Below are 26,463 nucleotides of genomic sequence, written 5' to 3'. Positions count from 1 at the left end.
ATTAAAGTAGGTGCATATTAGTAAACACCAGTGATGACTAAAACCATGTTTATTGTGCAATTAAATGCCTTCATTCCCCTCCACCTGCAGGCATGTGATGTCATTTCATGTATTTCCTCAGTTGTTCAGTAAGGCATGGATCCTCCACTCACTTATGCACGAGCTTAACTTTAGATTATTATATTATATGTTGGCTGGATACAAACTCATTTAAATTTAATCTTCTCTTATCACGTTCACACAAAGGAGCTGCTGATCTGCGTGAGTTGTGAAGAGTGTTAATCAGTGCCATATGTCCATATAAAATATATTAATTACAGGTGTATGTGTAGTAACCTGTAATTTTCTAACATCAGCAGTCACTGATAAAATACAACAGCACATGTGTGCATAGTCTTAGGGTACATCTACACTACAGCGGGGAGTCGATTTAAGATACGCAAATTCAGCTACGTGAATAGCGTAGCTGAATTTGACGTATTGCAGCCGACTTACCCCGTTGTGAGGACGGCGGCAAAATCGACTTCTGCCGCTTTTTGTCGGCGGCGCTTACTACCACCTCCGCTGGTGGAGTTAGAGCGCCGATTCGGGGATCGATTGTCGCGTCCCAATGGGACGCGATAAATCGATCCCCGAGAGGTCGATTTCTACCCACCGATTCAGGCGGGTAGTATAGACCAGACCTTAGTTACAAAGGATTTGGTTAGCTTCTTATCTAGTTCATTCAACTATCTCTTTGCCAAAGAGCTGATGAGGGCTTTTGTAAATCTATTCCCACTGTTGTGTTGACAAAAATCCCAACACATATAAAATAAACCAAGAACAAATATTTGTATATCGAAACTAAAATTTACTTTCCATGATCATTAGCACGACTACAACTGGATCATGCCAATGTCTGTATTAAACAAATTAAAAAAAGGGCCAAAGCTGAGCAGGGCAAAATCATATTCATGGTAGCATTATTTACAGAAAATGTTTCATGGTATGTGCCCAGTTCCAGTCATTAAAGCACCTAATTATTTTATGTCTAATATGGACTTTTTTCAAAAGAATTATTTATTGAATAAATGAGCATATCAGTAATTGTATCTAGTAGAGCATGTTTTTTGCCAAAAAATAAATGAGAGCAAAATTTAGCCCACAAACTCTTCACTACAGTTATTCTCAGGTTTCAAAAAACAAAATCATACTTCTGCACATGTATGAGTGCGGTATTCTATCAATAATAAAATGTTTTATCTCCATTTTACATTCTCCATTGAATGTGCATCAGAGCAAGATATAATCCTACAGAAAGCCAGAGCCCCCATAGCAAAAGTGTAATCGTTCAATCCTATCCTCTGTGATCTCTCTGCTCAAAAGAAGCCAAGCCACTCGTGGGTGACTCCTACTCTCTTCACACATCTCCAGCAACAAAGGTCCACAATTTCTCAGATAAGGGGGACAAAAATCATAAACTTCTCAAGCGATCAATCTAATATTTCGCTTTAGAGGATAAATCATTTATTCGCTCCTCCCTTATTGCTGAAAGGAGGAGCAAAATGAAAACTATCACAGAGGCTAATGACTCAACAAATATAATAGTGTTAATGGTTCCAAATATTAGCTGATCAGTCTGACAAAATCAAAGTGGCCACCTGATCTTCATCCATCACTAGCACAACATTAACCAACCCAACTAGTGCACTGTCCATATCATACTCAGGTCCGAACTCAGATTCATTATGGACACAGAAACACGAAGTATGCAGATATTATAGAATTGTCTCACCACAATCTTCTCAAAATGTATTCCCAGGAAGGGCCTTTATGGGAGCTGCTGGATGTTTGGCATCTTTAAGTACTTACATTCTGGTTTGTAAATGTTGACAAATTATTTTTCTTGTCTCTGTGTTAGTGTAAGCTTCCTGCATAGCATTAGTCTAACCCCCCTTCTGAGCCACCACCTGTTTTGATTAAATATCATCTGACATCTGTGATGATGGTCTGCAGGTCTTCCTTGGTCAGTTTAAATTGCCCTCTAAATGGCCCCAAAGCATTCGTTAGAGTGTGAAGTGTGCTTCCCCTATGGTCTCACCAGCTTCTCTAGCCATCAGCATTGATGTTGCTGTCATTGGGTCCTAATAACTGAAGTGTAAAGTAATTGTATGGTTCCCCCGCCCCCACACACACTTCTTAACCATCCTCAGAGGACTGGGAGCAGTTCAGGAGCATTTCTGAGCAATGAAGGTTGGAGTGATATTTAATGCCAATATTTAGAATCATAGACCCATAGGGTTAGAAGGGTCCACAAAGGTCATCTAGTCTAAGCCCCTGCCAAGATGCGGGATTTGTTGTGTCTAAACCATCCAAGACAGATGGTTATCCAGCCTCCTTTTGAAAACCTCCAGGGAAGAAGCTTCCACGCCTGCCCTAGGCAGTCTTACCGTTCACACAGTTAGAAAGTTTTCCCTGAGATTTCCATGGAAACCCCCTGCCCCCCTGCCACACTCCTGCCCTGCCTGCAACCTCCCCGCCCAGCCTACAGCACGAGGACTCCAGCAGGGGCTTCCCCGCTGGCTGGAGATGCATGTGCCCCAGTCCATTACCTCCTATTTGGGCAGTGGGTCCCCAGATACAGGCAGATTTGTGAGGCTGCAGCCAAAGAAGAAAGTGCTAAACCCAGGATGTGCTAAGCCCGGGCCACCAATACCAGGGCAGGACGAGCAGGGAGAGGTGAAAAGTTGTTGATAAGCGGCATGCCTGTTGCCAGTATCCAAATCTCATTAACATTAATGTCAATGGGATGGACTCGGCTCCTGACATAATGTCGCTATTAACCGAAAGTTGTTAATCTCTGGCTTGCTAGTAACTTCATCCGCTATAAGTATAAAGGGACTATTCATATCCCCTCCCAGTGTTTGTTAATAGGAGTAATCTCTCCCCTAAAACACCAGACTGGGATGTGATGTCTCCAAAAGTTATAATCATGCAAAGTTTGTGAAGAATTTAATAATTATATAAAATAGATTGTACTTTACAGACTGCATATATTATTTCCTATCACATTCATAGATTTGTTCATCATTCTACAATAATATATATTGATTAAGCTGATTAAACTGAAGGATAAATCTAGCTTGAGTTTAACATTATAGTTTGAGTGAACATAACTGGGAAATGGGGACTGATTGTTAATCCTATGATATTCCTTCCTGTGACTAGATCGCTGTGTGGGCCAAATTCTGCACTCATTTACAGCCATGCAGTGCCATGGAAGGCAATAGGGTAACTGGCAGAGAACACCACTTCTACTAAATATGTGCCCAGTGCTTTGACATTTGTTGATATGCTGGTGTATGCAATAAAATCATTCTTTTTTAAAACATGCAGTTTAAGCATAGAAGTGTTTGGCTTATTAATGGCTAGAGCTGGGGGCATACCATAAAGTGTTTTCTGCAACTAACGTACACTACAGATTCACTTTGGCCATGCTCTCTTGTCCACTTTTGTATTTGTTTAACATAGACACTGGAGTGAGCTAAAATTTACTCATGCAAAGTCCATTTTAAGTTTGTGTATTTACTTGTGGTTTAGCTATGCCACAGAAAAAGCCCTTACCAGCTCCCAGGCACAGTGGCAACTAACTGAGTTGGACAAGGATCTGACTAAACCCTTCATAGCTAAGTCTTCGTGTTTGTGCTGTTGGTTTATGTCAAAAACTGTGGTGATTACAGACCATTACACATAATGCAAGTAATATATTTTATATGGGTTGAGACACAGCTTAGCACCCTTTACAACTTGCACACTGCACACAGATCAGCAATTGCTTTGCATGAACATGACAAGAGAAAATTAAATTTAAATTAGTTTGCATCCAGCCAACATGTAACACAGTAGACAAAGTTAAGTACATGCATACGTGACTGAACAATTGATCATAGAAACATAGAAGATTAGGGCTGGAAGAGACCTCAGGAGGTCATCTAGTCCAACCCCCTGCTCAAAGCAGAACCAAGCTCAACTAAATCATCCCAGCCAGGGCTTTGTCAAGCCAGACCTTAAAAACCTCAGAGGATGGAGATTTCACCACTTCCCTAGGTAACCCATTCCAGTGCTTCACCACCCTTCTAGTGAAATAGTTTTTCCTAATATCCAACCTAGATCCCCCACACTGCAACTTGAGACCATTGCTCCTTGTTCTGTCATCTGCCACCACTGAGAACAGCCAAGCTCCATCCTCTTTGGAACCCCCCTTCAGGCAGTTGAAGGCTGCTATCAAATCCCCCCCTCATTCTTTTCTTCTGCAGACTAAATTAGCCTCTCCTCCTAAGTCATGTGCCCTAGCCCCCTAATGCCCCCCTGATCCCTTAGGTTGATACTGAATCACTGCAGAAATGCGTAAGAGATGGCATCCCATGTCTGAAGTAGAGTCATTTTCATTCTTTCTCTGGCCCAATGACTATTCAATAATTTCATACAAAGTGAAGCACTTCTACAGGAGAGACAGAGTGCTGCACTGACAGATATCCTCTAGCCCAGTAGTTAGGGCACTCACCTGGGAGGGGAGATACCTGGATTCAACTCTCTAATCCAAAGTGGGGATTAAAACTGGCCTCTCCTATATGCCCGATAAATACCTTAACCACCAGGCTGCAGGCAGCACACCACCACCCCCGTACCCCCATTTTGTGAATAGTTTCTAAATCCCTTTTTGAATCTAACCTGAAAAAATTCTTTTGACTAAAACTATTCAGCAGCTTTGTGTCAAATTTGCAAATAGTTTCAGGTTACTCAAACCAGCATTTTTCAGTGAATAATCTAGTCTGAAAACATCACACAGAGCTAAACCGTAGGGATAAAGACCGAGAAGGGGGGGATGAGAAAGGAAGTATTTGTATTCCCATTTTACAGTGGGGAATTGAGGCACTGAGAGATTAAGTCTTTGGCATAATAAGGGATTTGCAGGATTGGAGCTGGTAGTGATGTGATATAATATAGGGCCAGATTGATGTGGCCTTCACGTGAGTGCTTGAGGAGGATACAAGGAGACCATACAACTCAGTCTCTGAGCTCCCTGATCACAGGGACAATTCCCCTATCAACCCTGAGGGGTATACACTGATCACAAAGTTGTGAGGTGGAGGTGAGGTCAATTCCATCTCCCCCAATAGGAAGAAGGATCCCCCTTCATTCCAGGAAACTTGGGGAGGGGATTGTGCCTCCCTGAGCTCCCCTTGAGGAGGTGCATAGCCCCATCATCTCCAACGTTGGGCTGTGTCTAAATGGCACCATTTAGCAATGGCAACTTAGGAATTGCCCTGCCGGATCAAATGCAAGGTACAGCTAGCTCAGTGTCCCCATCTCCAACAGTGCCCAAAACCAGCAGCTTCAGAGGATGGTATAAGAACCTCACAGAAGCCAGATGTGGGATAACCCTTCACAGGCTTCCTGCTTCTGATATAGTTAAAGAATCTCAGGTTTGTTTTTTTCACCTTTTGCTGTTTTCTCCATTTTGGCCCTTCTAATTTCTCTCTAATTATTTAATGAATGAGTGAAGCATGCAAAGTGGTAAAACCCAATAAGTTAAATAAAATCTCTCCCCTCTAAGAAATGAAATTCAGATCCTTGAGGAGGTCCCCGAATTACCAGCAGGATAGAATATGATAATGACAAGTAGTGCAAATCCAAGGAATCATAGCAAATACCTTTGTAAACCCTACAATTAGTTCAGATACAAAGCTTATTTCAAAGGACTCCTTCTAAATCTTGCTTAATTCTAAAACACTAATATGCAATTCTATGGATGTTTCTTCATCAGATCAATGATTTCACTGTATACTCGCTCAGGAGCATCAAGACCCTAAAGGAAATTAAAATGGGCCCAATCAGGAATATACTTTTCATACTGTAGATTAGTGATTTGTGGGAGTAATATTTTTATATCCTCCAGGTCCACACGCCAGTCCTCTCCACCATACCACAATGCAGTTGGAACTTTCATATCTTCTAACCTATACAAGGGGGCTTCAGTCTGGAAAACAAATTGAACAGCTTTAAAAGTGAAAGCCTAGGAAGTAGTAAGTTTTAAACACAAAATATTCATCTGTGGCTTGATATCTGCCTGAACTTTTGGGTGCATCCAGAAAGAATGCAACTACTTCATTGTTAGATGTAGCGAGAACATCCTTAAGTTTCATGGATTTCACTGGAAACTCAATAGAATAACAGCTGGACAGGGACAGTGGACAGACAACAGAGAATTTGCAGTGGTGAAAATATTTTGAGCAGAGTATTAAATAATTCAAATAAATCAACTAAGATATTTCCACCACAATCAGACAGGAATCCAGATCTCCATGCAGCTAATATACTTTATTCCCTCATTAGAAATATTCTTGCTGTAGTATTCTGTTTATTTTTACTTTTAAGAGATCACGGCTTTTTCTTACCTGGTTGTATTTAACTTCATTTTCCTCACTGCCATAATCAAAATATCTGAATTCTCCTGTTTTAAATGTCTAAGAAAGAAAAAAATATACCTATTTTAATATCTTTTATTATTTGTTCTGTCCCAAAGTATCCTGAAATGATCAAAATGAATAGTGGCTTTTAAAAGAAACATTAGAAATTAATTAGACATTGTTTCTATTTAAAAAGGAAACAGTAGGCAGCTTTTCAGAATGGAGACTGATATCATAATCTTGTTAAAATACTTGCTTGCTTCATTGTCAAAATGTAATTCCAGACTGATAAGGCAACCAACCAGAAGGGCTTTTAAAAGCCATGCAGCCCTAAGCTTCAGTGAATCATTTCAGTACTCGTCCAGAGTTCGCATTCTATGTTCATTCTTACATTGATCAGAATTATATTCTTTCTGATATGCTATGCCCACTGATTTACTGGTGCCAGAAGGTGTTTGCACTAAAGCAAAGAACCAAATAATTCTTTAATATCATACAGGGAAATCCATTAGAATTTTGTCCATCGATTGACAGAATTTGAAAAACTACTCCACATCCATGAAACACAAAGGCTTACTTTCCACTCTATACAAAGTAATCACTGTAACTTACAGCAAATAACTATGTTCATGAAACGATAGAAAATTGACATAGGCATAGATACTAAAATTGAGAAATGGGCAAATATACGGGGTGATCTCCACTCCTCAATAAACACTTTATTAAAAGAAAATTACATTAAAATTCTTTATCAATTTTCTCACTCCCCTTAAAATTAAACATATTTATGGTACAGGGATAGAGCAAATGCCGAAGAGAATGGAATGAAGTAGGATGATTTCTCCATATATGGTGTAAGAGGCCAAAAATTAAAACATTTTGGAAAACTATAAGGGAGATCAGGACGTCAGCTGTCAGATAGCCCAAGTACTTTTATTAAGTTGTCCTGAAAACTGCATCTTATAAAAGCCATAAAAAAACCTGATCACTCATCTTCTAGTTGCCACTAGAATTACTATAGCAAGATGGTGGAAGAGGACAGACTGTCCTGAAACTACTGACTTGTATCAAAAAGTGTGGGGAATTCTGGTACTAGAAAAACTAACTCATCAGTCAGAGCTCTACAAGGGAGAAGATACAAAGATGGTTACTTAGAAATCTAATGGAACTTTTTGGAATATGCTGGAACAGGGTCATTCCCAGCCACCAAACCTGATAGTTTAAGAACTTAAAAAAATACTAAGGGGAGGAGAAACCCTTTCAACTATATCACAGAGTTTTGATACAACAGGTAAAACAGGTTACACATCTAAATGTAAGAAAAACAGAAGTTTGGACCTAAGTATATGGTAATGAAAGACTTTAACGGATATGGAAGACAAAGAGTAGAAAAGCATCAACCACAACATGTGATCAATACTACAAGCTGAAGAAAGCGATCAGTAGCAAATCTTGTTAATACAGTTTTAGGGACTTCCAAAGGTCAATTCATAATTGTGTATTTGTGTACATAATAAGTTTATTTAAGCTGTAAACAAGTTTTATAAGATTTCTGTTATAAAAGAATGGATGTGTTAATAATAAGGAAAGGAAAGGAAAGGAAAGGAAATTTAGTCCATTGGAATGAAATTACTGTTTTAATCTTATTATCTATATTCTATACATATATTTTGTTTTCATATTGTAACAGTGAGTGTGCATGGTATTTTGTTTTAACCAAATAATTTATTCCAGTATTTTGATAAATGTTTCTGTTAAAGTTTGTAATAACTTATTTTAGACCTTATTCTCCTCTCTCGCTGGTTTTCAGACTAATATGAAACCAGTTCATGCAACTCTGATTCATGTGTGAGGGCATCCTCCCTGTATGGCTCTCTCAAGGAAGATCCAGCCATCTCTATGTCACTGTTTCCCTTCCTCTCCCTATAGAGGCCCCTCCATGCGTTGTTTGTAGAGGATGCTGGAAGGACTGGGCAAAGGAGTGGGTAGCCCAGCACCAAGGTAAGATACATATCATCTCTCCTTCATTCCCAGGGAGTATCCTCTGAAAAAGTGATATAGGCACAGGCTGTATTCACTTTTTTGCAGAGTCATTCCCTGATATGGTCAATGTGAGTCCCTGAGAGCATGGTTATAATGAAGTCAAATTACAAAGGGGCTGAGGGGAAAGGGAAAGTGCTCTACTGGGCACTGGAGGCCAGAACACAGGATGGAGACAGGTTTGGGGGTGGCCAAGTAGCCTTTTCTGGGGAGCAGGGCAAGCCTTGACTCCTGCACCGATCCCCCTGCTTCTCCCCATGGGAGGATAGAGGAAGGATCTCCAGGAAAAATTCTTGCAGAGGTTTCATCCCCAAACAGCCAATGCTTTCAACAGTTCCAGCTCCCACCTCTCTATCTCCTTCTCTCAGACCCCAACTAAATGGCCTTTCATTCAGCTTCCTACAGTCAGTGGCTCTTCAAGGCAGCACAGCCGCTTCCCTGGGGCAGCTGACTGTAGAGGCTGGGCTAGGAAGGGAAGCACTCTTCTACCTTTGATAGACTGTTGCTATCACTCCTGTTCCAGAGAGACATCATAGGGAAGAAGCTGCTTTCCCCCCGCCCCCGCACAGGGCAGCTACAGCATTCAGTTGTGCAAGAGAAAACAGGTGTGATGCTTTGAGCAGCCTCCGGCTATAGGAAGCTGCATCAAAGCTCTTATGTCCATATCCTGACTGAAGAGGCTATGGCCCCAATTCAGCAAAGCACGTAAGTATGTGCTTAATTTTAAGCACATGAATAGTTCTACTGAAGTAAAGACACACCCACACCCACTTTTTAAAAATCATATTCTTTTACCAAGGACTGCCTTTCCTAGAGTAAAGATATGTTATGTAATTCACCAATCCATCACCCCTTCTCCTCATTCATATCTCAATGACTCACTCTGCCATGAAGTCTATGGAATGTGATCTGATTTGTGTACTAAAGTAAAACTTAAGGAGGAGTCCTGCTCACTAAGGTGACCACATTAACTAACTGAGGCTCCAATCCTACAAACAGTTATACAGGAATACGAGTCTCCACATGATTTAATTTATGTAACCTGGTCCAAATCCACCTGCTCCTTTTGTTTGTTATGTGATGTATAAACTGAAGATGGGAAATGTCTTGCAGCAGAGACCCATCTAGTTATCTGTTTGCAAGGTACCCACTTCACCTTCAGGTATGTTACAAGTAAGAAAAATAAGCCATACCATTGTGTAGAGCAGGTGGCTACTGGTGCACTTCTTGCATAGATGAAGGCATAAGGCTGAAGATCTCATGCTTCATAACATACCCAAGATGTGTAATCTACTGCACATGTGGCAACAAATTACTCATGCACATCCTGTTGTAGTTTCTTGCTATGTTAGTATCCTGTTCTGAGTCATACAGTTCTGCCCAGGCACTCTACTGGACAGAGGGTTTGGGGCTCATCCCTTGTGCTTGTGAAAATTCTATGGGAAACCTCATTGCGAGGCCCTGGGGTGAGGGGCAGGAGGGGGGAAGAAAGAGGGAGAGTAAAAGAAAATGTGCATGTAGGAAAAATAAAACAATCGAGTTCACTGTGTTCTCTAACAACTGTCATGAAGTATCAGTACCCCAAGATTGAAGAGTAGATAATTAATGTTCTTAGTCACTTAGTGCGGGTGGATCTAATTAAGCAGCAATCATCACAGGATCTTTTGCTGTTTCCCAGGTTACGTGTAAGGATGAATATTATTATGACCCAGTATAACATGATATTGCTGAATATATTTATTTTATTAATCTCATTTTAGTTTTCTTCTAACATTAAAAAGAGGCTACTTACAGAGACTGCAGTTTTTAAGGAGTAAAGATTGTTCAGAAGCTTAAGATGCTTCTAGGATATACTGAAGTGGCACCTTTAAAGAGTAAATTTACTTAAGACCTCCAGAACAGGTATCCTCTCATGTTCTTAGTCAATGTCTTCCATAGATGCATATTCATCAAGATACAATTCCAAAAAGTGGTCTTATTGACCTTTACACTCCAAGCCTGAGTGATCCCAGCAATTCTACTCTTAACCCTTACTCTAGCACGTAAACATTTCTTGTTTTACATAGTTTGGTTTCCTCTGGGCTCCCTACAAGCTCCAAAAATATCAAATGTCCTTTTGAGACACAAACAATGTCCAAGGCCAGAAGTCTCTTTATTGCTGTGTCTACACTAGCATTTTATGTCAAGTTACTCACCAGTGAAGCCACACAAGTGGTAGCCATGGTGGAAAATTTAGTATTTTGATCTTTGCACATTTTTTTTCAAATTCTAATGAAAGACAACATTAAGTTTAAGGGGGTGGTTTACATTGTGTATGATGATAGTGATTTATGATTATACGGCAATGATATCTGAACTCAGTGTCAGAGTTAATAAAATTGCACATTATTTTGCATGAATAAATCTCAACACCAGTGCCCGGGCAAAACAAAAGAAGGATCTGAGATGTAAAGTTTCAGATAGTTCTCACTCTTTCATGAATAAATCCAAATTCAAGTATGATCAGCCAGAATTGGTTGTATAATATTTAAATATAAGCAGTGAATTAAAGCCATTTTATATTTCAGAAACTCTACCTGGCCCCAATGGAGCATAGTTTTTACAGACGTTCAATCTGGAAAGTGTGACAGGTAGATATCAATGCGACTCAGAAAATAAATGTCTAAAATGTTTTCTTGCAAACAGAAATGGATGAAGTTAAATTTGTCTTAAACTAAATACCATTCAGTTCAATAACTACAGAAGGTGAAAATATCTGTTCTCTAGAAAGACTTACTGAAAGGGACTGGGAATACTGTCACTAACATACAAAAACTGGATTCATTTCCAAGAACCAAGCTAGCTTTTTTAAATGAACATTTTCAACTTAGTTCTACAAAAATGTAACTATATCCAACACTGTTCAGATATATGTAATGAACTCCACTATGACAGAAGTTTTGCAAACCATTTAGTGAGACTGACAATTTTCAAGTACATCTGAACCAAGTTATGGATCCATGTGGTTTTCTAACCAGAAAAAAACATAGTAACTTCAGCTCAGTTTTCCTCTGAGTAAGGTTGTTCCTTTATGTTTGTAACAACACTTTGACTTTCATGACAAAACCATGACTTAAGATTTCTATAACAAATCCTGGCCTTTGGAATCCTGGCCGACCTTCTGTTTAGCAATACTCTTCCATAATTTGTTACAAATTTTAGTCCAATTCTGCCCCATTTGCTCACACTGAGTAGACCCTTGCCCTGTGGGTAGTCTCATGAAGTACTCTGCAGTTAAAATAAGGGTGGCAGAATCTGGCTGTGTATGTTCAGTGCTGTGGAATATGGCAAGTGATCAGAGGGTTTTAGAGGGTTTAAAGTGCTCATTTTTACTGGCATACTTTGAATAACTTTTACTGCAAAATCAAGGACATTTTGCTTAAAATAATGTGATCCTGTGAGACTTCATTTTGTCTTTGTGACTTTTGCAGGGTTTTCCAGAGCCATTTCTTTTCCAAGCTTTTGCCATGCCATACAACCAATATTAACTTTTTCAACCTCATAATCCATATGAAATGAAAACCTCAGGTTCCAATTAGACCCATTTACCCAAACTCCAGTCATGCAAAGTATTTCAAACTGACAAGTCAGTAACACCTCTGTGAAACTGGTGATCAGGGCATTTCTAGAGATTTAGGTAAAGTACGGATTACAGATGGGTGACACTAAGTGTAGACTCTCATGTCTACACTAGAGAGCTTACAGAGGTGCTGCTGTAAGGTCTCCCCTATAGAGGCTCTATGCTGACAGGAGAGAGCTCTCCCGTCAACATAATTAAATCGCCCTGAACAAGCGGTGGTAGCTATATCTGCGGGAGAGTGTCTCCTACTAATACAGCACTGTCCACACCGGCGCGTCTGTCAGTGTAACTTATGTTGCTGTGGTGGGGTGGCTGCCCAACACAGGCAGAAGAAGGGTTAAGGCAGCCTTGGAGAGGCTCCGCAGAACCCCACCAATCAGGAAAGGGTTTATTGGGAGAGCCAATTGAGAGAAGGCTTTCTGGAGCAGCCCATAGATAAAGGGCTGCTCAGCAGAGCAAGGGGCAGTCTCTTCCTGAAGGGCAAAGGGGAAGGACTGTCTGCTGAGGTGCACCGGAGATACTGCAGTGCTGGGCGGGATAGCGGAGCAATAAGGGAGCTCTTGGCTGACCATGGCCAGACTGAGACCCAGAAGCAAGGGCAGGGAAGGTGCTAGAGCTATGGGGGAAGTGGCCTAGGGAAAGTAGGCAGCGGGAACAGGAGGAGGTGTACGGGGAGATTTTGGCAAACCAGTAAAGTGCCTAAAACCACTATGGCTTATTGTTGAAAAGCAACCTAGTCAGCAAGCTGTTAAAAGCAAGACTCAGCTTGACCAAGGCAGGGCGGGGGGTGGGGTGGTTTAGGGTGCCACAGAAAGGGCAGCTTGACCCTGCATCCTTCCTGATAAGAATTGTGTTGAAGTTGCTGATACATGCATTTTAAAAGAGCAGGATGTACCCTCAGGAATGTCTATTGGGGTCTCAAGGCTGCAGACTCTGGAAAAACCCACACCTGATTAATCAATCAGAAGGAGTCTCTTGCTTGCCCTTTGGACCTGTTTGTTGACAAGTTTTCTTTAAGGGACATGTCATTCTATTACTAATGTATAAATAAGGTGAAAAAGCTTGAGATGGGGGGACTCTTCGGGACTGGTCTCTCCCTCTGGATGCCTCTTGTGTTCCCCACTGGCAGATAGGCTGCCACTGGGCCACTCGAGAGCCCCACTCAGCTTTGGTAATTATCAAGGGTTGGGGGTGTTTTACTAATCTTGTTGCGGACGTGTGTAAGTGCTTGAGACTAAGTAAAGTGTAGCTTTAAGTGAAAGCACTCTTGTGTTGTTCTGTTTGTGCCAGCCATCTATCGGTCGGACGGCCGTGTCTCCCCTGATTTATTTCCTGGCACTTCCTTACACAGAGTAAAAGTTACCAAGAGCTTTGGGTTGAAAGAACCCCGGGTAACAGAGGGGCAGTAAGTCTCTCCACCCTTTACCCTACTTGCCAATGAAGAGAGTGGCCTAAATCCAGACTGCAGTTTGCCCCTGAAGCCATGGGCTAGACTAGAGACTGCAGTTGGCCATTGAGGCAAGTGGAAAGACTGAGGACCGCCTGTCCCCAGAAAGGGGGGAGACAGCGGGCTAGGGCACAGCCAGAGGGCCGTGTCCCAAAGAGGACATTGCAGTCCGGGAGTGCTGCGGGTCCAGATGGTGGAGATGGTGGAGGAAGTGGAAGTAACCGCGAGTGACACACTGCTAGTAAAAGATGCCTTGGTGGCCCAAGAAAGCTAATTCCCAGCACAACCAGCAGGAGGCACTGACGCGGTGGGTCTGCACTGCTACAGTCGCTCGGGGGGGGGGTGTTTTTTCACTCCTGAGTAACATAAGTTATACCGACAAAAGTGCTAGTGTAGACAGAGTTTGCAACTAGAACCTCTTAAACTATCACTTGGGTTCACGGAGCTTTTATGGGGGGATAGGGGGAGGGCAGATCTTATTAATATCACTTGTTTAGTAAGGGTGATTTAATTAAAACAAATAGTCTAGCTAAAGGGAAAAGGGCAGCTAGTGTTGTGTGTTAGAGAAGTATCTCATCTCAGCCTCTATGATACTCAAAGCTAGGGTAGCACAAGCTTGTGTCCTACCTACAGCTGCATTTTTCATCCACCTCATCACTGTTCTATCTAGGTATCCTATCAAGAGGAAAAAGCAATCATTCTGTTTGAAATGTCGCCAGTCAACATTCCTCCCTGGCTGACACTGCATTGGTAAGTGATAATTATACTTCAGTTTGTCTGTAGGAGAGGAAATGCTGGGCTCTTCTTCAGCCACATTTATTCCGGAAATACTTGTGCAAAGAGATTGGCTTTACACAGATGCCTCAGGTCTTCCCTACAACAGAGAGATTTGTACATGTTAACATGGGGTAATTTGTGGCATTAGTCATAACCCTGAGACAGGAATACTTCACCAGCTGCACTATCCCCACAGGCATTGTGATTTGGCGGCCTGGTCTACACTAGGGGGTGTATGTCGATGTAAGATACGCAACTTGAGCTACAGGAATACCGTAGCTGAAGTCGACATATCTTATTCCGACTTACCTCCTGTCCTCACAGCACTGGATTGACAGCCGCGGCTCCCCCATCGACTCAGCTACCGCCACTCGCTCCAGAGGAGTTCTGGAGTCGATGGGGAGCGCGTTCGGGGATCGATATATCACGTCTTAACGAGACACGATATATCGATCCCTGATAAATCGATCGCTATCCGCCGATACGATGGGTAGTCTGGACGTACCCGGAGACACAGCTCTCAGTCCTAATTCCTTCCCTGCTTCCTCTTTGCTCTTGGGGGTGGGGGAGGAGGGAAGAATGGGAGTTAGCTGCTAGCCTATATCATCATTAGAAATAGATAATTTTCATATCATAGAAAAGGCTTGTGAACTCTACTCTAACTCAGTGAGATTTGTAAAGATGTGAACTAGGACTTTGAAATAGACCTAGAATTAGACAGGAAGTCAGTGGAAGTTGCATCTACACTAGAATTTTTTGTATCTCTCGCCAGCTAGCAACATTAACGAGAATGGTAGCGTAGACAGGGTACTGGTATTTTTCCCCAATGAGTCTGCCAAACCTGTTCAAAGTAGGTCTAGATGACAGAACTAAAAATGCTTCAGTGAAATGCAACAGTTATGCTCACGTTCTTTTGCAGGTTGGCTGCTATGTACTATTGTGTGTGTTTGTTTTTAAAGAGCTATATGGCTATACATTGGGTGTACGTTGTACTTAGATTATTTTTTCTTTCCCCTCTCTATTTTTCCTGATGCCCTCGCAGTTGTTTTCAGCTGGAACGGGAACCCAATAATGTCAGAGTTCAAAAAGAACTTTCAAACCTATAAAGTTCAAGTGGTTTCAGAATAACAAAGCGATTCTGCCTACATTCAGTAAAAGATTTCTGACTGAGGATTATTGCATTATGTCCACACAGTGCATTTGAATTCAGAGACTAATACTTCAAGATATTAATGGCCTCATTTTCCACTGCCTTGTGCTTAGTGAAATCATTTATTCCTGCCTGAAGTGAGGGCAAACAAATGGACATAAATCTTAGGAGGCAGTGTCAACATGTTAGCCTACACAGGGATCCAACTGGTAATGAAAAGAGGCCAATTTTGTTGTTTAGAAATTAATTATCAATGCATATGTGGCCAAACAACACGTTAGTTCATTTAAGAATCACTAAACACATACTATATTTAGGTTCTTTTCATTAAAACCCCTGATGACAGAAAAGACCAAGGAACAAAGCTTCTGAAATACTCTGTAGTGGCACACCTGAACAGTAAATTTGCTCAGTATCTCTCCCTTCACAGAAAACTCTTTCTGGCCAAGTATAGTCCGTAAAAATGCAAAGACATTACTCACTGTGACGAAGTGTGTGTGTGTGGGGGGGGGGGTTCTTGTTTTTTTCAATAGTTTGCATGCAGTGGGGGTGGGATGCAGTTTCCCTGGGTGTTCCTGGTTTAAAGAGGTGATGGAAGATGGAGTTTGTTGTTACAGAGGACCTGCAATGGAACTTGGGATCCAGGCCAATGGGTTGGAGAATGGATATCGCAGTGACTGGTGACCAGGAGGCCCAGCTCAGGAGTCACAGCTGGTTCTGGCCAGTGGGAGGACAATGGGCTGTGAAGAGAGGACTCCAGTGACCTGACCAGCCGGTTCCAGCAAGAGGGGGATAGAGGAGGGTGGAGAGGAGAGAAGGCCCAGGCGACCCTGTTTACCTGGACAGAAGACAATGGACAGAGGCGAGGCGAGGCTTGGAGGAGGTGATATCAAATGCCCAGCTGGGAAGCAGGGGGGCTCGGGTCTGGAGAGAGGGAGAAGGCAGAGCCCACCTGGATGCAGGGGAGACTTAGATGTGCTGTGCTGAGGGAGGCAGTGAGTCTGTGACACTCACTATGGTTTATATACTCCTAGTACTCGTCTAAGGGGGGTGGGGGGGAGGGGATGCTCAGTGGTGTGGAGGAGCATGGCTTCATGTGCAGGAAAGCACAATGCTACAGATTCCAGGATTGTGGATTTTCCCCTTAGCTCCTTCCTCCCTGGCAGTTTACTAACAAAATACTCTGTCAGGAGTTGCAGCAGTAGGGGACTGATAAAATCCATGGAGTGGGAGGTAATGCTGAAGGGAATTTTTAAAAGGCATCAGCGATGGATGGAAATAAACAATTGTATTTCTTTCATACTCAGAGTACATAGATCTTTAAATCTCCTTTTGAGTCATCAATTTTAGTTAATTCATTTTAAAATACTCCAAGAGATTTCTCCTCTCTCGAGGCTCATCTCAAAAATGAAGTTATTCTATGAAGCCTCTAAGACCAACCCACCCTGACAGATGACAATGACAATGACAGCGTTGCATTCTTCTCACACTGAATAAGGAAGTTTATTAGAAATAAGGGAAATGGTATCATTCCTAAATCTTCTCTCTCCTGCTCTATATCCTTCACTGTAGAACCTCTGCTAAAATCTTTCCAAGCCCCCTCCTGCCCTGTTTCCTGTTACAGATTTAAAGAAACAGTACACGTCTTCCACAATCTATGATGAGTAAAATATAAAACAAAACAAAAAGTTCAAGATCTGCCAAAAATGATTAATTACGGCTTTTGTTTTCATACCTTCCTGGCATCTTTTGTTTCTACTTTGTCTACACAGAAGAAAGCTCCTCAGTGAAGAGACTTTGCTTTTGTAATTGTCTATAAAACAAACAAATACACGCTTGGTATTATATACATAAAATAATCAGGAGCATCATATAGCAGAATATCACACATTATTTATTCCTTCAGGTAAGAAGAACAGTTTTACCAGTGGGCTTTTGGAATGCTTAAGTGTGATTATAGGAGCTAATGCAAAAAATATTTTGATTTTTTGAGCCAGCTCTGGCATGGATGAAAATGCAACGAAATCTGAGAAAGCACAAGAAATAGACCAGAGCAATCTTGAAAAACAAACAAAAACAAACCTTGCTCTATACAACTTTAAAACAAATCCCCTGTTGCCAACTATTGCAATTTTAAAGTGTATCACAGTGTCTGGAGTTAAATATAAAGCTTCAGCTCCTTGACACAACTGATCATACGAGAATCTTAGATTTCATTTAAAAAGAGGAAGTTTCTAGCCTTCATTGTTATGGACAAGGATTTAAAAATGTGGCTAAGTGCACTGTAGAAGCTCAAAATCCAGATGGCAAATAAAAAGATCTCCCCTCCTCCCGAGCTGTTACTTTTTAAAAATCTTATAGTTGTTACACCAATTTCATGATCTTTGGGGGGCCTGATTCATGAGTTTTGAATGTTTGGGGTGAGGAATAATTCTGTATTGGTTCATACACTTAATCTGATGTAAGGATACGTTCATCCTGAACCATAATTTAGAGATTTTAGGCAAAATTCTTTCCTGGCATAACACCATTAACGTCACGTCAGTTTTGTCAGCAGAGAATTTGGGTTTTGTTTGTAAGAAATCTGATGTAAAACAGAAAGAAAGCTAAACATTAGCTAGATTGAGTACACACTCAGGATTGCACATATTGGCATTGGTATATGGCAGGAAGGCAATTCACATCTGCATCAAAATATACTGGAAATCAAAAACTTTCAAATCATACATTTCTGTGGGGCATGGAATTTTTCTTACACATTTCCAAATGTCCCAAAGAAAGGAATTAGGGCTACTAACGGCAGAAATCTTGTCAATATCAGTGCCCTTCTGCCTGCCTGCTCACTGGGACTAAGATGCCAGAGACTGGGTGGATGAGGGTTGGAATTATGACAGGCTCACCTGGATTAAGACTAGGTACGTGGGAAGCATTTTGGAACCAACGGAAGAGAATCATGGTCTTTATAAGAACTATCACCTCCCAATCCAGGTCAGAATGTCATTCCACTCTCATTCGTGGTGTATTTGCAGCCATGTTGGTTCTAGGATATGAGAGAGACAAGTTGGGTGAGGTAGTATCTTTTATTGGACCAATTTCTGCTGGTGAAAGAGGCAAGCTTGCAAGCTACAGAGAGCAAAAGATCTTCTTCAGGTCTGGGAAAGGTAACCTGACCTGACTTGAAGAAGAGCTCTGCATAGCTTCATTTGCACTTCAATGCACTTTCAACACAGCAGCCTTAATAATCAATTATAAAGAGAGAGGTGAAGATGTTCATTCTCTACCCTAAACAAGGATTATGGAAACTCGATGGTCATGACCTTGAATAAGTTATCATATTTTCATATTTGTTCTTGACTGAAAATGTGAGGATCATAGGTCCCCCGGGAAATTAAGAACCCTTAAGGGAATTCTCGTATTACTAGATACTTAAGTGCTAACTTGGTGTCACTAGCAATTAAAGCTTTACAAGCTAAAGTGCACACAAACACAGCGCTTCCCCCTTTCAAATCTTACCATGCCTCACCCACTGGTTGTGATACCCCTACAGAAAACTGCCATCTGCAAGGCAGATAACTAGTTGATATCATTGTTATTTATTAGTGCTAGTGCATCTAATTACATCTATGAATGGTACACAGAAGTAGGATAGCTAAAACGTTGTTGTCACCCGATTCTCTTTCCCTCATCACTTGTTTGTTTCATCCTCCTGTTACATCTTATCTTGTAAGTTAGAAGCTTTTGGGGAAGGAATTGTCACTTACTATATACAGCAGATAATACAGTAAGACTCTAATTTTGATGATAACAATTTGATATCTCTTACTGTACCTAAGGTGGTGCCCTGAGAATAGCCAATGTAATACAGTTGCACTTGCCCCGTTTTCTGCAGAATAAAGTTTATGATGGCAGGAAGGTCATGTATGGCATGTTGTGAAAACTGCAACATAAAATGAAATTGGATACATTATGAAGTTATAATTGCTGCCCATGGGTGCAGAATACAGCATTTTTGAATCACAGACACAGCAAATCTCACTGATCATTTCTGCCACCAGGGGATTTAAATCTCTGTCTCTTTATGTAGTAAAGACACCTTTTTATTTTTACTTTTAAAACTAACATATTTGGGCTTGTCTTCATTAAGAAAATATGGTGTGATCTTAGCAGGTGTTAAAATCATACTGAAGACAAGGCAGTTGTAGTTTTAACCTGTGTCATCAAGTCAAGGTAAGCCCTAGGCTTGAGTAATGCTTGGACATAAGGAGAGCTGGTTGGGAAGGAGTATGATGTTCACTGGGTTTAACAATTGGTTGGGGTGTTGCGTATGCTGTTTACAATGGCATTCTAGCAAGATTAGATTACTTTTGGAATTGGTTTGGGGGAGGATCCACAAAGGGACTGAAACATAACATTGCTCAGCATCACACCATCTAAGTTTTAGGCGCCTAAAAAAACACTGCAATTCACAAAGTCAAGTTAGGTATCAAGGCTCTCTATACAATGAATGGGGAGAGATATCTAAGAATGCAATCCACAACAACCAGCACGGTAGGTGGGGGGCCTGCCTCAGGTAGACAATGGGAGACACCACTGACAGGAGTGTGTGCTAAGCTCGGCTCCTCTCTTGGAGATAGGTGCATAAATCCAGGATGCAGGGAAGTGCCTCTCTCTGCTTAGTGAGCCACAAACTTTAATTCACTGCCTGGATTTAAATGGCTTAGGCGCCCAAGGCATTTCTTGAGGGAATGAAAAAGGATTCCTGCCTCACACCACAAAAAAACAGCCAGAAGAGAAGGTGATAGTGCTGTCCACATTATAATTTTTAGCCTAGTGGTTAGAACCTGGGATATGGTTAGGGTGAGGATCTGCTATTCATCTCCAATGTCTTTAGTATTTTAAGCTTAGTTTACTAGCAATTTAACAAATTTAACAAAACATGCAATCTGCTTTGAACTGTTTGCTATCCCTTATAATCACTTAAAATCTATCTTCTGTACTTAATAAACTCGTTTTTGCTTTATCTAAAACCAGTGTGTATTGGAGCCATAACTCGGGGCAGAGGGAGGGGGAGAATTTCATGAGTTTTGCTGTACAGTTCCCTGTGCAGCACAAGACAGTATAATTTTGGGCTTACACTCCTGAGGGGGGGTGCATGACTGTAGACCACCTGTAAAGGAAGAAGAGCTGAATGAGGTTCATACAAATCATACAAAACTCAGGATTTGGTGGTGATGGGGGACATCAGCTATCCAGGCATTGGTTGGGGAAAATAATACAGCAGGGTGCAGATTATCCAACAAGTTCTTGGAATGCACTGAAGACCACTTTTTTATTACAGAAGGTGGAGAAAGCAACTAGGGGAGAGGCTGCTCTAGATTTGATTCTGACAAACAGGGAAAAACTGGTTGAGAATTTGAAGATGGAAGACAGTTTGGGTGAAAGTGATCATAGAATCATAGACTATCTGGGTTGGAAGGGAACTCCGGAGATCATCTAGTCCAATCCCCTGCTCAAAGCAGGGCCAATCCCCAGTCAGATTTTTGCCCCAGATCCCTAAGTGGCCCCCTCAAGGATTGAACTCACAACCCTGAGTTTAGCAGGCCAATGCTCAAACCACTGAGCTATCCCTCCCCCCCAAGAAAATTTTGATCCCTTTGGTTTTACAACGAGCAGGGTTCAAACCTGCACAGGGAGACCCCATTGGATTTCAAGTCCAACACCTTAACCACTCGGCCACCACTGCTATGATGAGTTCATGATTCCAAGGAATGGTAGGAAGGAAAACAGCAGAATAAAGATTATGAACTTCAAGAAGGCAGATTGTAGCAAACTCAGAGAACTGGCAGGCAAGATCCGGTGGGAAGCAAATCTAAGGGGGGGGGGGAGGTCAGGAGTGTTGGCAGTTTTTAAAAAAGAAACATTATTACAGGCACAAAAGCAAAATTATGTCAATGTGCAGAAAAGATTACAATCATAGAACCATAGAATATTAGAGTTAGAAGAGACCTCAGGAGGTCATCTTGTCCAATCCCCTGTTCAAAGGAGGACCAACACAAACTAAATCCTCCCTTTTTAAGCCAGGCCTTAAAAACCTCTAAGGATGGAGATTCCAGCACCTCCCTAGGTAACCCATTCCAGTGCTTCCCCACCCTCTTGAGACCATTGCTTCTTTTTCTGTCATCTGCCACCACTGAGAAGAGCCGAGCTCCATCCTCTTTGGAACCCCCCCTTCTGGTAGTTGAAGGCTGCTATCAAATCCCCCCTCACTCTTCTCTTCTGCAGACTAAATAACCCCAGTTCCCTCAGCCTCTCCTCATAAATCATGTGCTTCAGCCCTCTAATCATTTTTGTTGCCCTCTGCTGGACTCTCTCCAATTTGTCCACATCACTTCTGTAGGGGGGGGGGACCAAAACTGGACACAATACTCCAGGTGTGGCCTCACCAGTGCCGAATAGAGGGGAATAATCCCTTCCCTCGATCTGCTTGCAGTGCTCCTACTAATACAGCCCAATATGCCATTGGCCTTCTTGGCAAGAAGGGCACACTGCTGACTCATATCCACTGTAATCCCCAGGTCCTTTTCTGCAGAATTGCTGCTTAGCCAGTTGGTCCCCAGCCTGTAGCAGTGCATGGGATTCTTCCTTCCTAAGTGCAGAACTCTGCACTTGTCCTTGGTGAACCTCATCAGATTTCTTTTGGCCAAATCCTCCAATTTGTCTAGGTCACTCTGGACCCTATTCCTACCCTCCAGTGTATCTATCTCTCCCCACAGCTTAGTGTCATCTGCGAACTTGCTGAGGATGCAATTTAATCCCATCATTCAGATCATTGATAAAGTTGTTGAACAAAACCAGCCCCAGGACCAGAACCATGGTAAGATCTCCATGGCTTAACCAGGAGATCTTCAGTGACCTGAAACTCTAGGAGTCCTACAAAAAGTGGAAACTAAGTCAAATGATAAAGAATGAATAAAATAAACCATCACAAGCATATAGGGACAAAATTAGAAAGACCAAGGCAAAAAATGAGATTAAAACTAGCTAGGGACATAAAAGGTAACAAGAAAACATTTTACAAATACATGAGAAGCAAGAAGACAACCAAAGACAGGGTAGGCCCATTACTCAGGGAGGAGGGAAAGACAATAAGAGAACGCAGCAATGACGGAAGTGTTAATGCCTTTTTTATTTCAGTTTTCACCAGAAAAAGTTAGCAGTGTTTGGACGACTAACATAGTGAACATCAGTGTAAATGGGATAGAATCTGAGGCTAAAATAGGAAAAGAACATGTTAAGAATTTCTTAGACAAATTAGATGTCTTCATGTTGGCAGGGCCTGATGAAATACATTCCTAGACTACTTCAGGAACTGGCTGAAGAGATCTTTAAACCATTAGCAATAATCTTTGAGAACTTGTGGATAACAGAAGACTGGAAAAGGGAAAATATAGTACATATCTATAAAAAGGACAACCCAGGCAATTATAGACCAGTCAGTTTAACTTCAGTACCAAGAAATGTAATGGAGCAAATAATCATACAATCAATTTGTAAGCACCTAGAAGATAATAAGATGATAAGCACCAGTCAACATGGATTTGTCAATAACAAATCATGTCAAACCAACCGAATATCTTTTTTTGACAGGGTAACAAGACTTGTGGATATGGGGAAACTGTAGATGAAATATGTCTTGACTGTATTAACTTTTTTTTTTTTTTTTAGAAAACTGTACTTGGAGAGTAGTTATCAATGGTTCAGAGTGAAGCTGAAAGGGCATTATGACATTACACTCCACATTCGTAATGGTAATATTATGATAATAGCATAATCATGATGCATTTTGTACATTGGAAAAGTTATGATTTACTGAATATAATTAACCTATTTGTATGCATGTATCATTTTTGTATCTGAAGTTATAAATATTGACTATGGATCTGCATTTCAAATGGGCTTACTCTGGCTCTTACCACAGCCAGCCTTTCAGGTACAACAATGAAGAAGCCAGATTGTTGATGAGCCATTAGCACTAAGACAATGGGCTGTGGAATAGCTTAACCTTCCTGTGGACATTTCAGCCAGCCTGTAAGTAATGGCGGCTATGACTCTGCAAGGGCATGTGACCAGGCCACATGACTCTGAACTCCATTTTGGGATGTCAGTATTTTTCCACAAACTGGTCTGGGAACCAAGTTTGAAACAAAGGGCTCCTGCCCTATGCAAAAGCTATATAAGACAGGAAGTAATATCATCCGTTGTTCTTGATTCCCCCACAACGCAACACCAGAGAAGCTCCGAAAGAAAAAGACTTGGAACGGGGAAAGGGATCCCAAGCTGCAAAGCAAATGCAGCTTGTCCCTTAAGAATCTGCAAGCCTGTTTGTATTATAATACATATAATATAATAATTATCAGCACCAGGGTGAGAATCTGCTAATTCAGATCTTATCTTTCTAGTATTTTAGGCTTAGTTTGTGGTTTTGTTTATTTACAAGGTAAACTGCTTTGATCTGTTTGCTATCACTTATAATCACTTAAAATCTATCTTTTTGTAGTTAAACTTATTTCATATTTTAACCTAAATCAGTGCAACTTTAAGTGAAGTGTCTGGGGAAAAATCTCAGCTTGGTTACCACAAGTGTGCATATTCCTCTCCACATAGAGGGAGGGGCAGACATATTAATGAGCTTACACTGTACAAATCCCTGTGCAATGCAAGATGATATAATTTGGGGTTTATACTCCAGAGAGGGGAGAGGGGATGTGCCTGGGAGCTGGGAAACTGGCTGGGGGTCTGCTGTTTGTACTTGGGTGGCTTAGGTAAAGCACTTTCAGGTAGCTCAGGTTGGGTGTGTGGCACCATCTGCTGTCGTGTTGGGTGATAACAGGGCCTCGGTAAGTCTGGCTGTGTCTCCAACCAAGGAAGCAGTGTGAGCAGGGCCAGTCCAACTGAGTGGTTAGAGAGGTGCAGCGGTTTCTTGTGGCTCCCAGACTGCACCCTAGGGGTGACAACCCATCACAGACATATCGAGTGAGGTCCTGCAGGGATCTGTCCTGGGTCCAGTTCTATTCAATCTGTGCATAAATTATTTGGATAACGGGCATCGAGAGTTCACTTATAAAGTTTGTGGAGGATACCAAGCTGCGAGAGGTTGCAAGCACTTTGGAGGACAGGAGTAGAATTCAAAATGATCTTGACAAACTAGAGAAATGATCTGAAATAAATAGGATTAAATTAAATAAAGACAAAGGCAAAGTACTACATTTTGGAAGAAATAATCAATTGCACAAAAGCAAAATGAGAAATGACTGCCTAGGAAGGAGCACTGCGGAAAGGGATCTGGGAGGGATAGTGGATCACAAACTAAATAACAGTTAACAATGTAATACTGTTGCAAAAACGGCAATCACCATTCTGAGATGTATTAGCAGGAGTGTTGTAAACAAGACATGAGAAATAATTCTTCCACTCTACTCGGCATCAACTGGAGTACTGTGTACAGTTCTGGGCAACAAAAATGATTTAAGAACAAGAAAACATGACCTAGGACAGAGTTGGGGAACCCTTTTTCTATCAAGGGCCATTGACCTACAGAAAAAAAATCAATTGCGGGCCACACACAGGTCTGCGGGGGCGGGAGGGGGGAAGGAGGGGAGATACTGAGGCTTGGGGCTTCTGGCCTGCAGCACCGAGACTTGCCATGGGCCAGGTGAAATTAAACAATGGGCCGGATCCGGCCTGCGGGTTCCCCACCCCTGAGCCAGGAGGAAAGATTGATAAAACTGGGTTTGTTTAGTCTGGAGAAGAGAAGACTAAAGGGGGACAGGACAACAGTCTTCAAGTATGTAAAGGGTTGTTATAAAGAGAAGGGCGATAAATTGTTCTCCTTAATCACTGAAAACAGGACAAGAAGCAATGGACTTGTATTACAGCAAGGGAGATTTAAGTTAGACATTAGAAAATCTTCCTAATTAGAAGAGTAGTTAGCACTGGAACATATTACCTGGGGAGTCTGTGGAATCTCCATCATTGGAGGCTTCTAAAAACAGGTTACACAAATATCTAACAGATAATACTTAGTCCTGCCTCAGTGCAGGGGACTGGATTAGAAGACCTATCAAGGTCCCTTCCAGTTCTACACTTCTGTGAGTCTAACCACTGGCCTACAGAGTCATTCCCACTCTCTCCTTCTCTGATCTAATGACTGTTCCACTGTGGATAAATTGTTAAACAGTCACTGGGCCCAAAAGAGATCAAGGGAGCCAGAATGGGAATGATTCTGTAGGACAGTTGTTAGTTCCAGTTCCAGTATCCCTGTTACAATTATTCTCGCATTATTTATCCACAGTGGAACAGTTTCAACAGGAGAAACTGAAAGCTCCCACATCAGAATATCCCATCATTCAGTGATTAGAGAATGTTCCCAGGAGGCTGGAGACCACTGTTCAAATCCTTTCTCCTCTAGCATCAAGGGAAAAACTGAACCTGGGTCTCTCACAACCCAGGAGAGTGCTCTAACCCCTGGGCTAAAAGCTATGACAAAGAGCAAAAGCTCCTCTTCTTGTGGGATTTTGAATGGGACCTGATATGGCAGGTGGCCTCTGAGCCCCCCTACAGGATTGGGCCCTGCACGTAACTTTGGCAGCCATATGCCTGAGGTGTTTCACTGGTTCATGAATCACTCTGGGGTGGGAGATAGGGTCTCTGGGCGCTTAGAGGGAGGCTGCAGTGTGCATGGCCAGAGGCAGAAACTTAGGTGCCGAGGGATATTTTACTCTGAAAAACGTTGGTGCTGAGTGAGTCTAGCCTTCAATGGGAGTTTTGAGGATCACAGGAGCCAAAACTGGGACTTAGGTGCCTAAGTACCTTTCTGGATCCCACACTTGAACACCAGCAAATGCGCGCAGTAGAGTAAATGGTTAATGTTAATTAAGTCTGAGTGGTATAAGCACGTCAGCCGATGTAAATTACTGACATA

General features: G+C 41.8%; 1 non-coding gene and 1 pseudogene across 1 annotated transcript; both read right to left on the bottom strand.

The window, feature by feature from the left end:
• Window positions 1-5,785: 5,785 nt before the first annotated feature.
• The window catches only part of LOC101948201 (lipase member M-like), a 34,225-nt pseudogene continuing 13,547 nt past the window's right edge, over window positions 5,786-26,463 (bottom strand).
• On the bottom strand, window positions 21,144-21,225 carry TRNAS-UGA (transfer RNA serine (anticodon UGA)). Its single transcript has one exon. It is a non-coding gene; the product is annotated as a tRNA-Ser (tRNA).

The sequence above is a fragment of the Chrysemys picta genome, chromosome 7, assembly GCF_011386835.1.
Source record: "Chrysemys picta bellii isolate R12L10 chromosome 7, ASM1138683v2, whole genome shotgun sequence".
NCBI lineage: Eukaryota > Metazoa > Chordata > Testudines > Emydidae > Chrysemys > Chrysemys picta.
The sequence above is the reverse complement of the archived record's forward strand: the minus strand, read 5'-3'. Positions and strand labels throughout refer to the sequence as shown.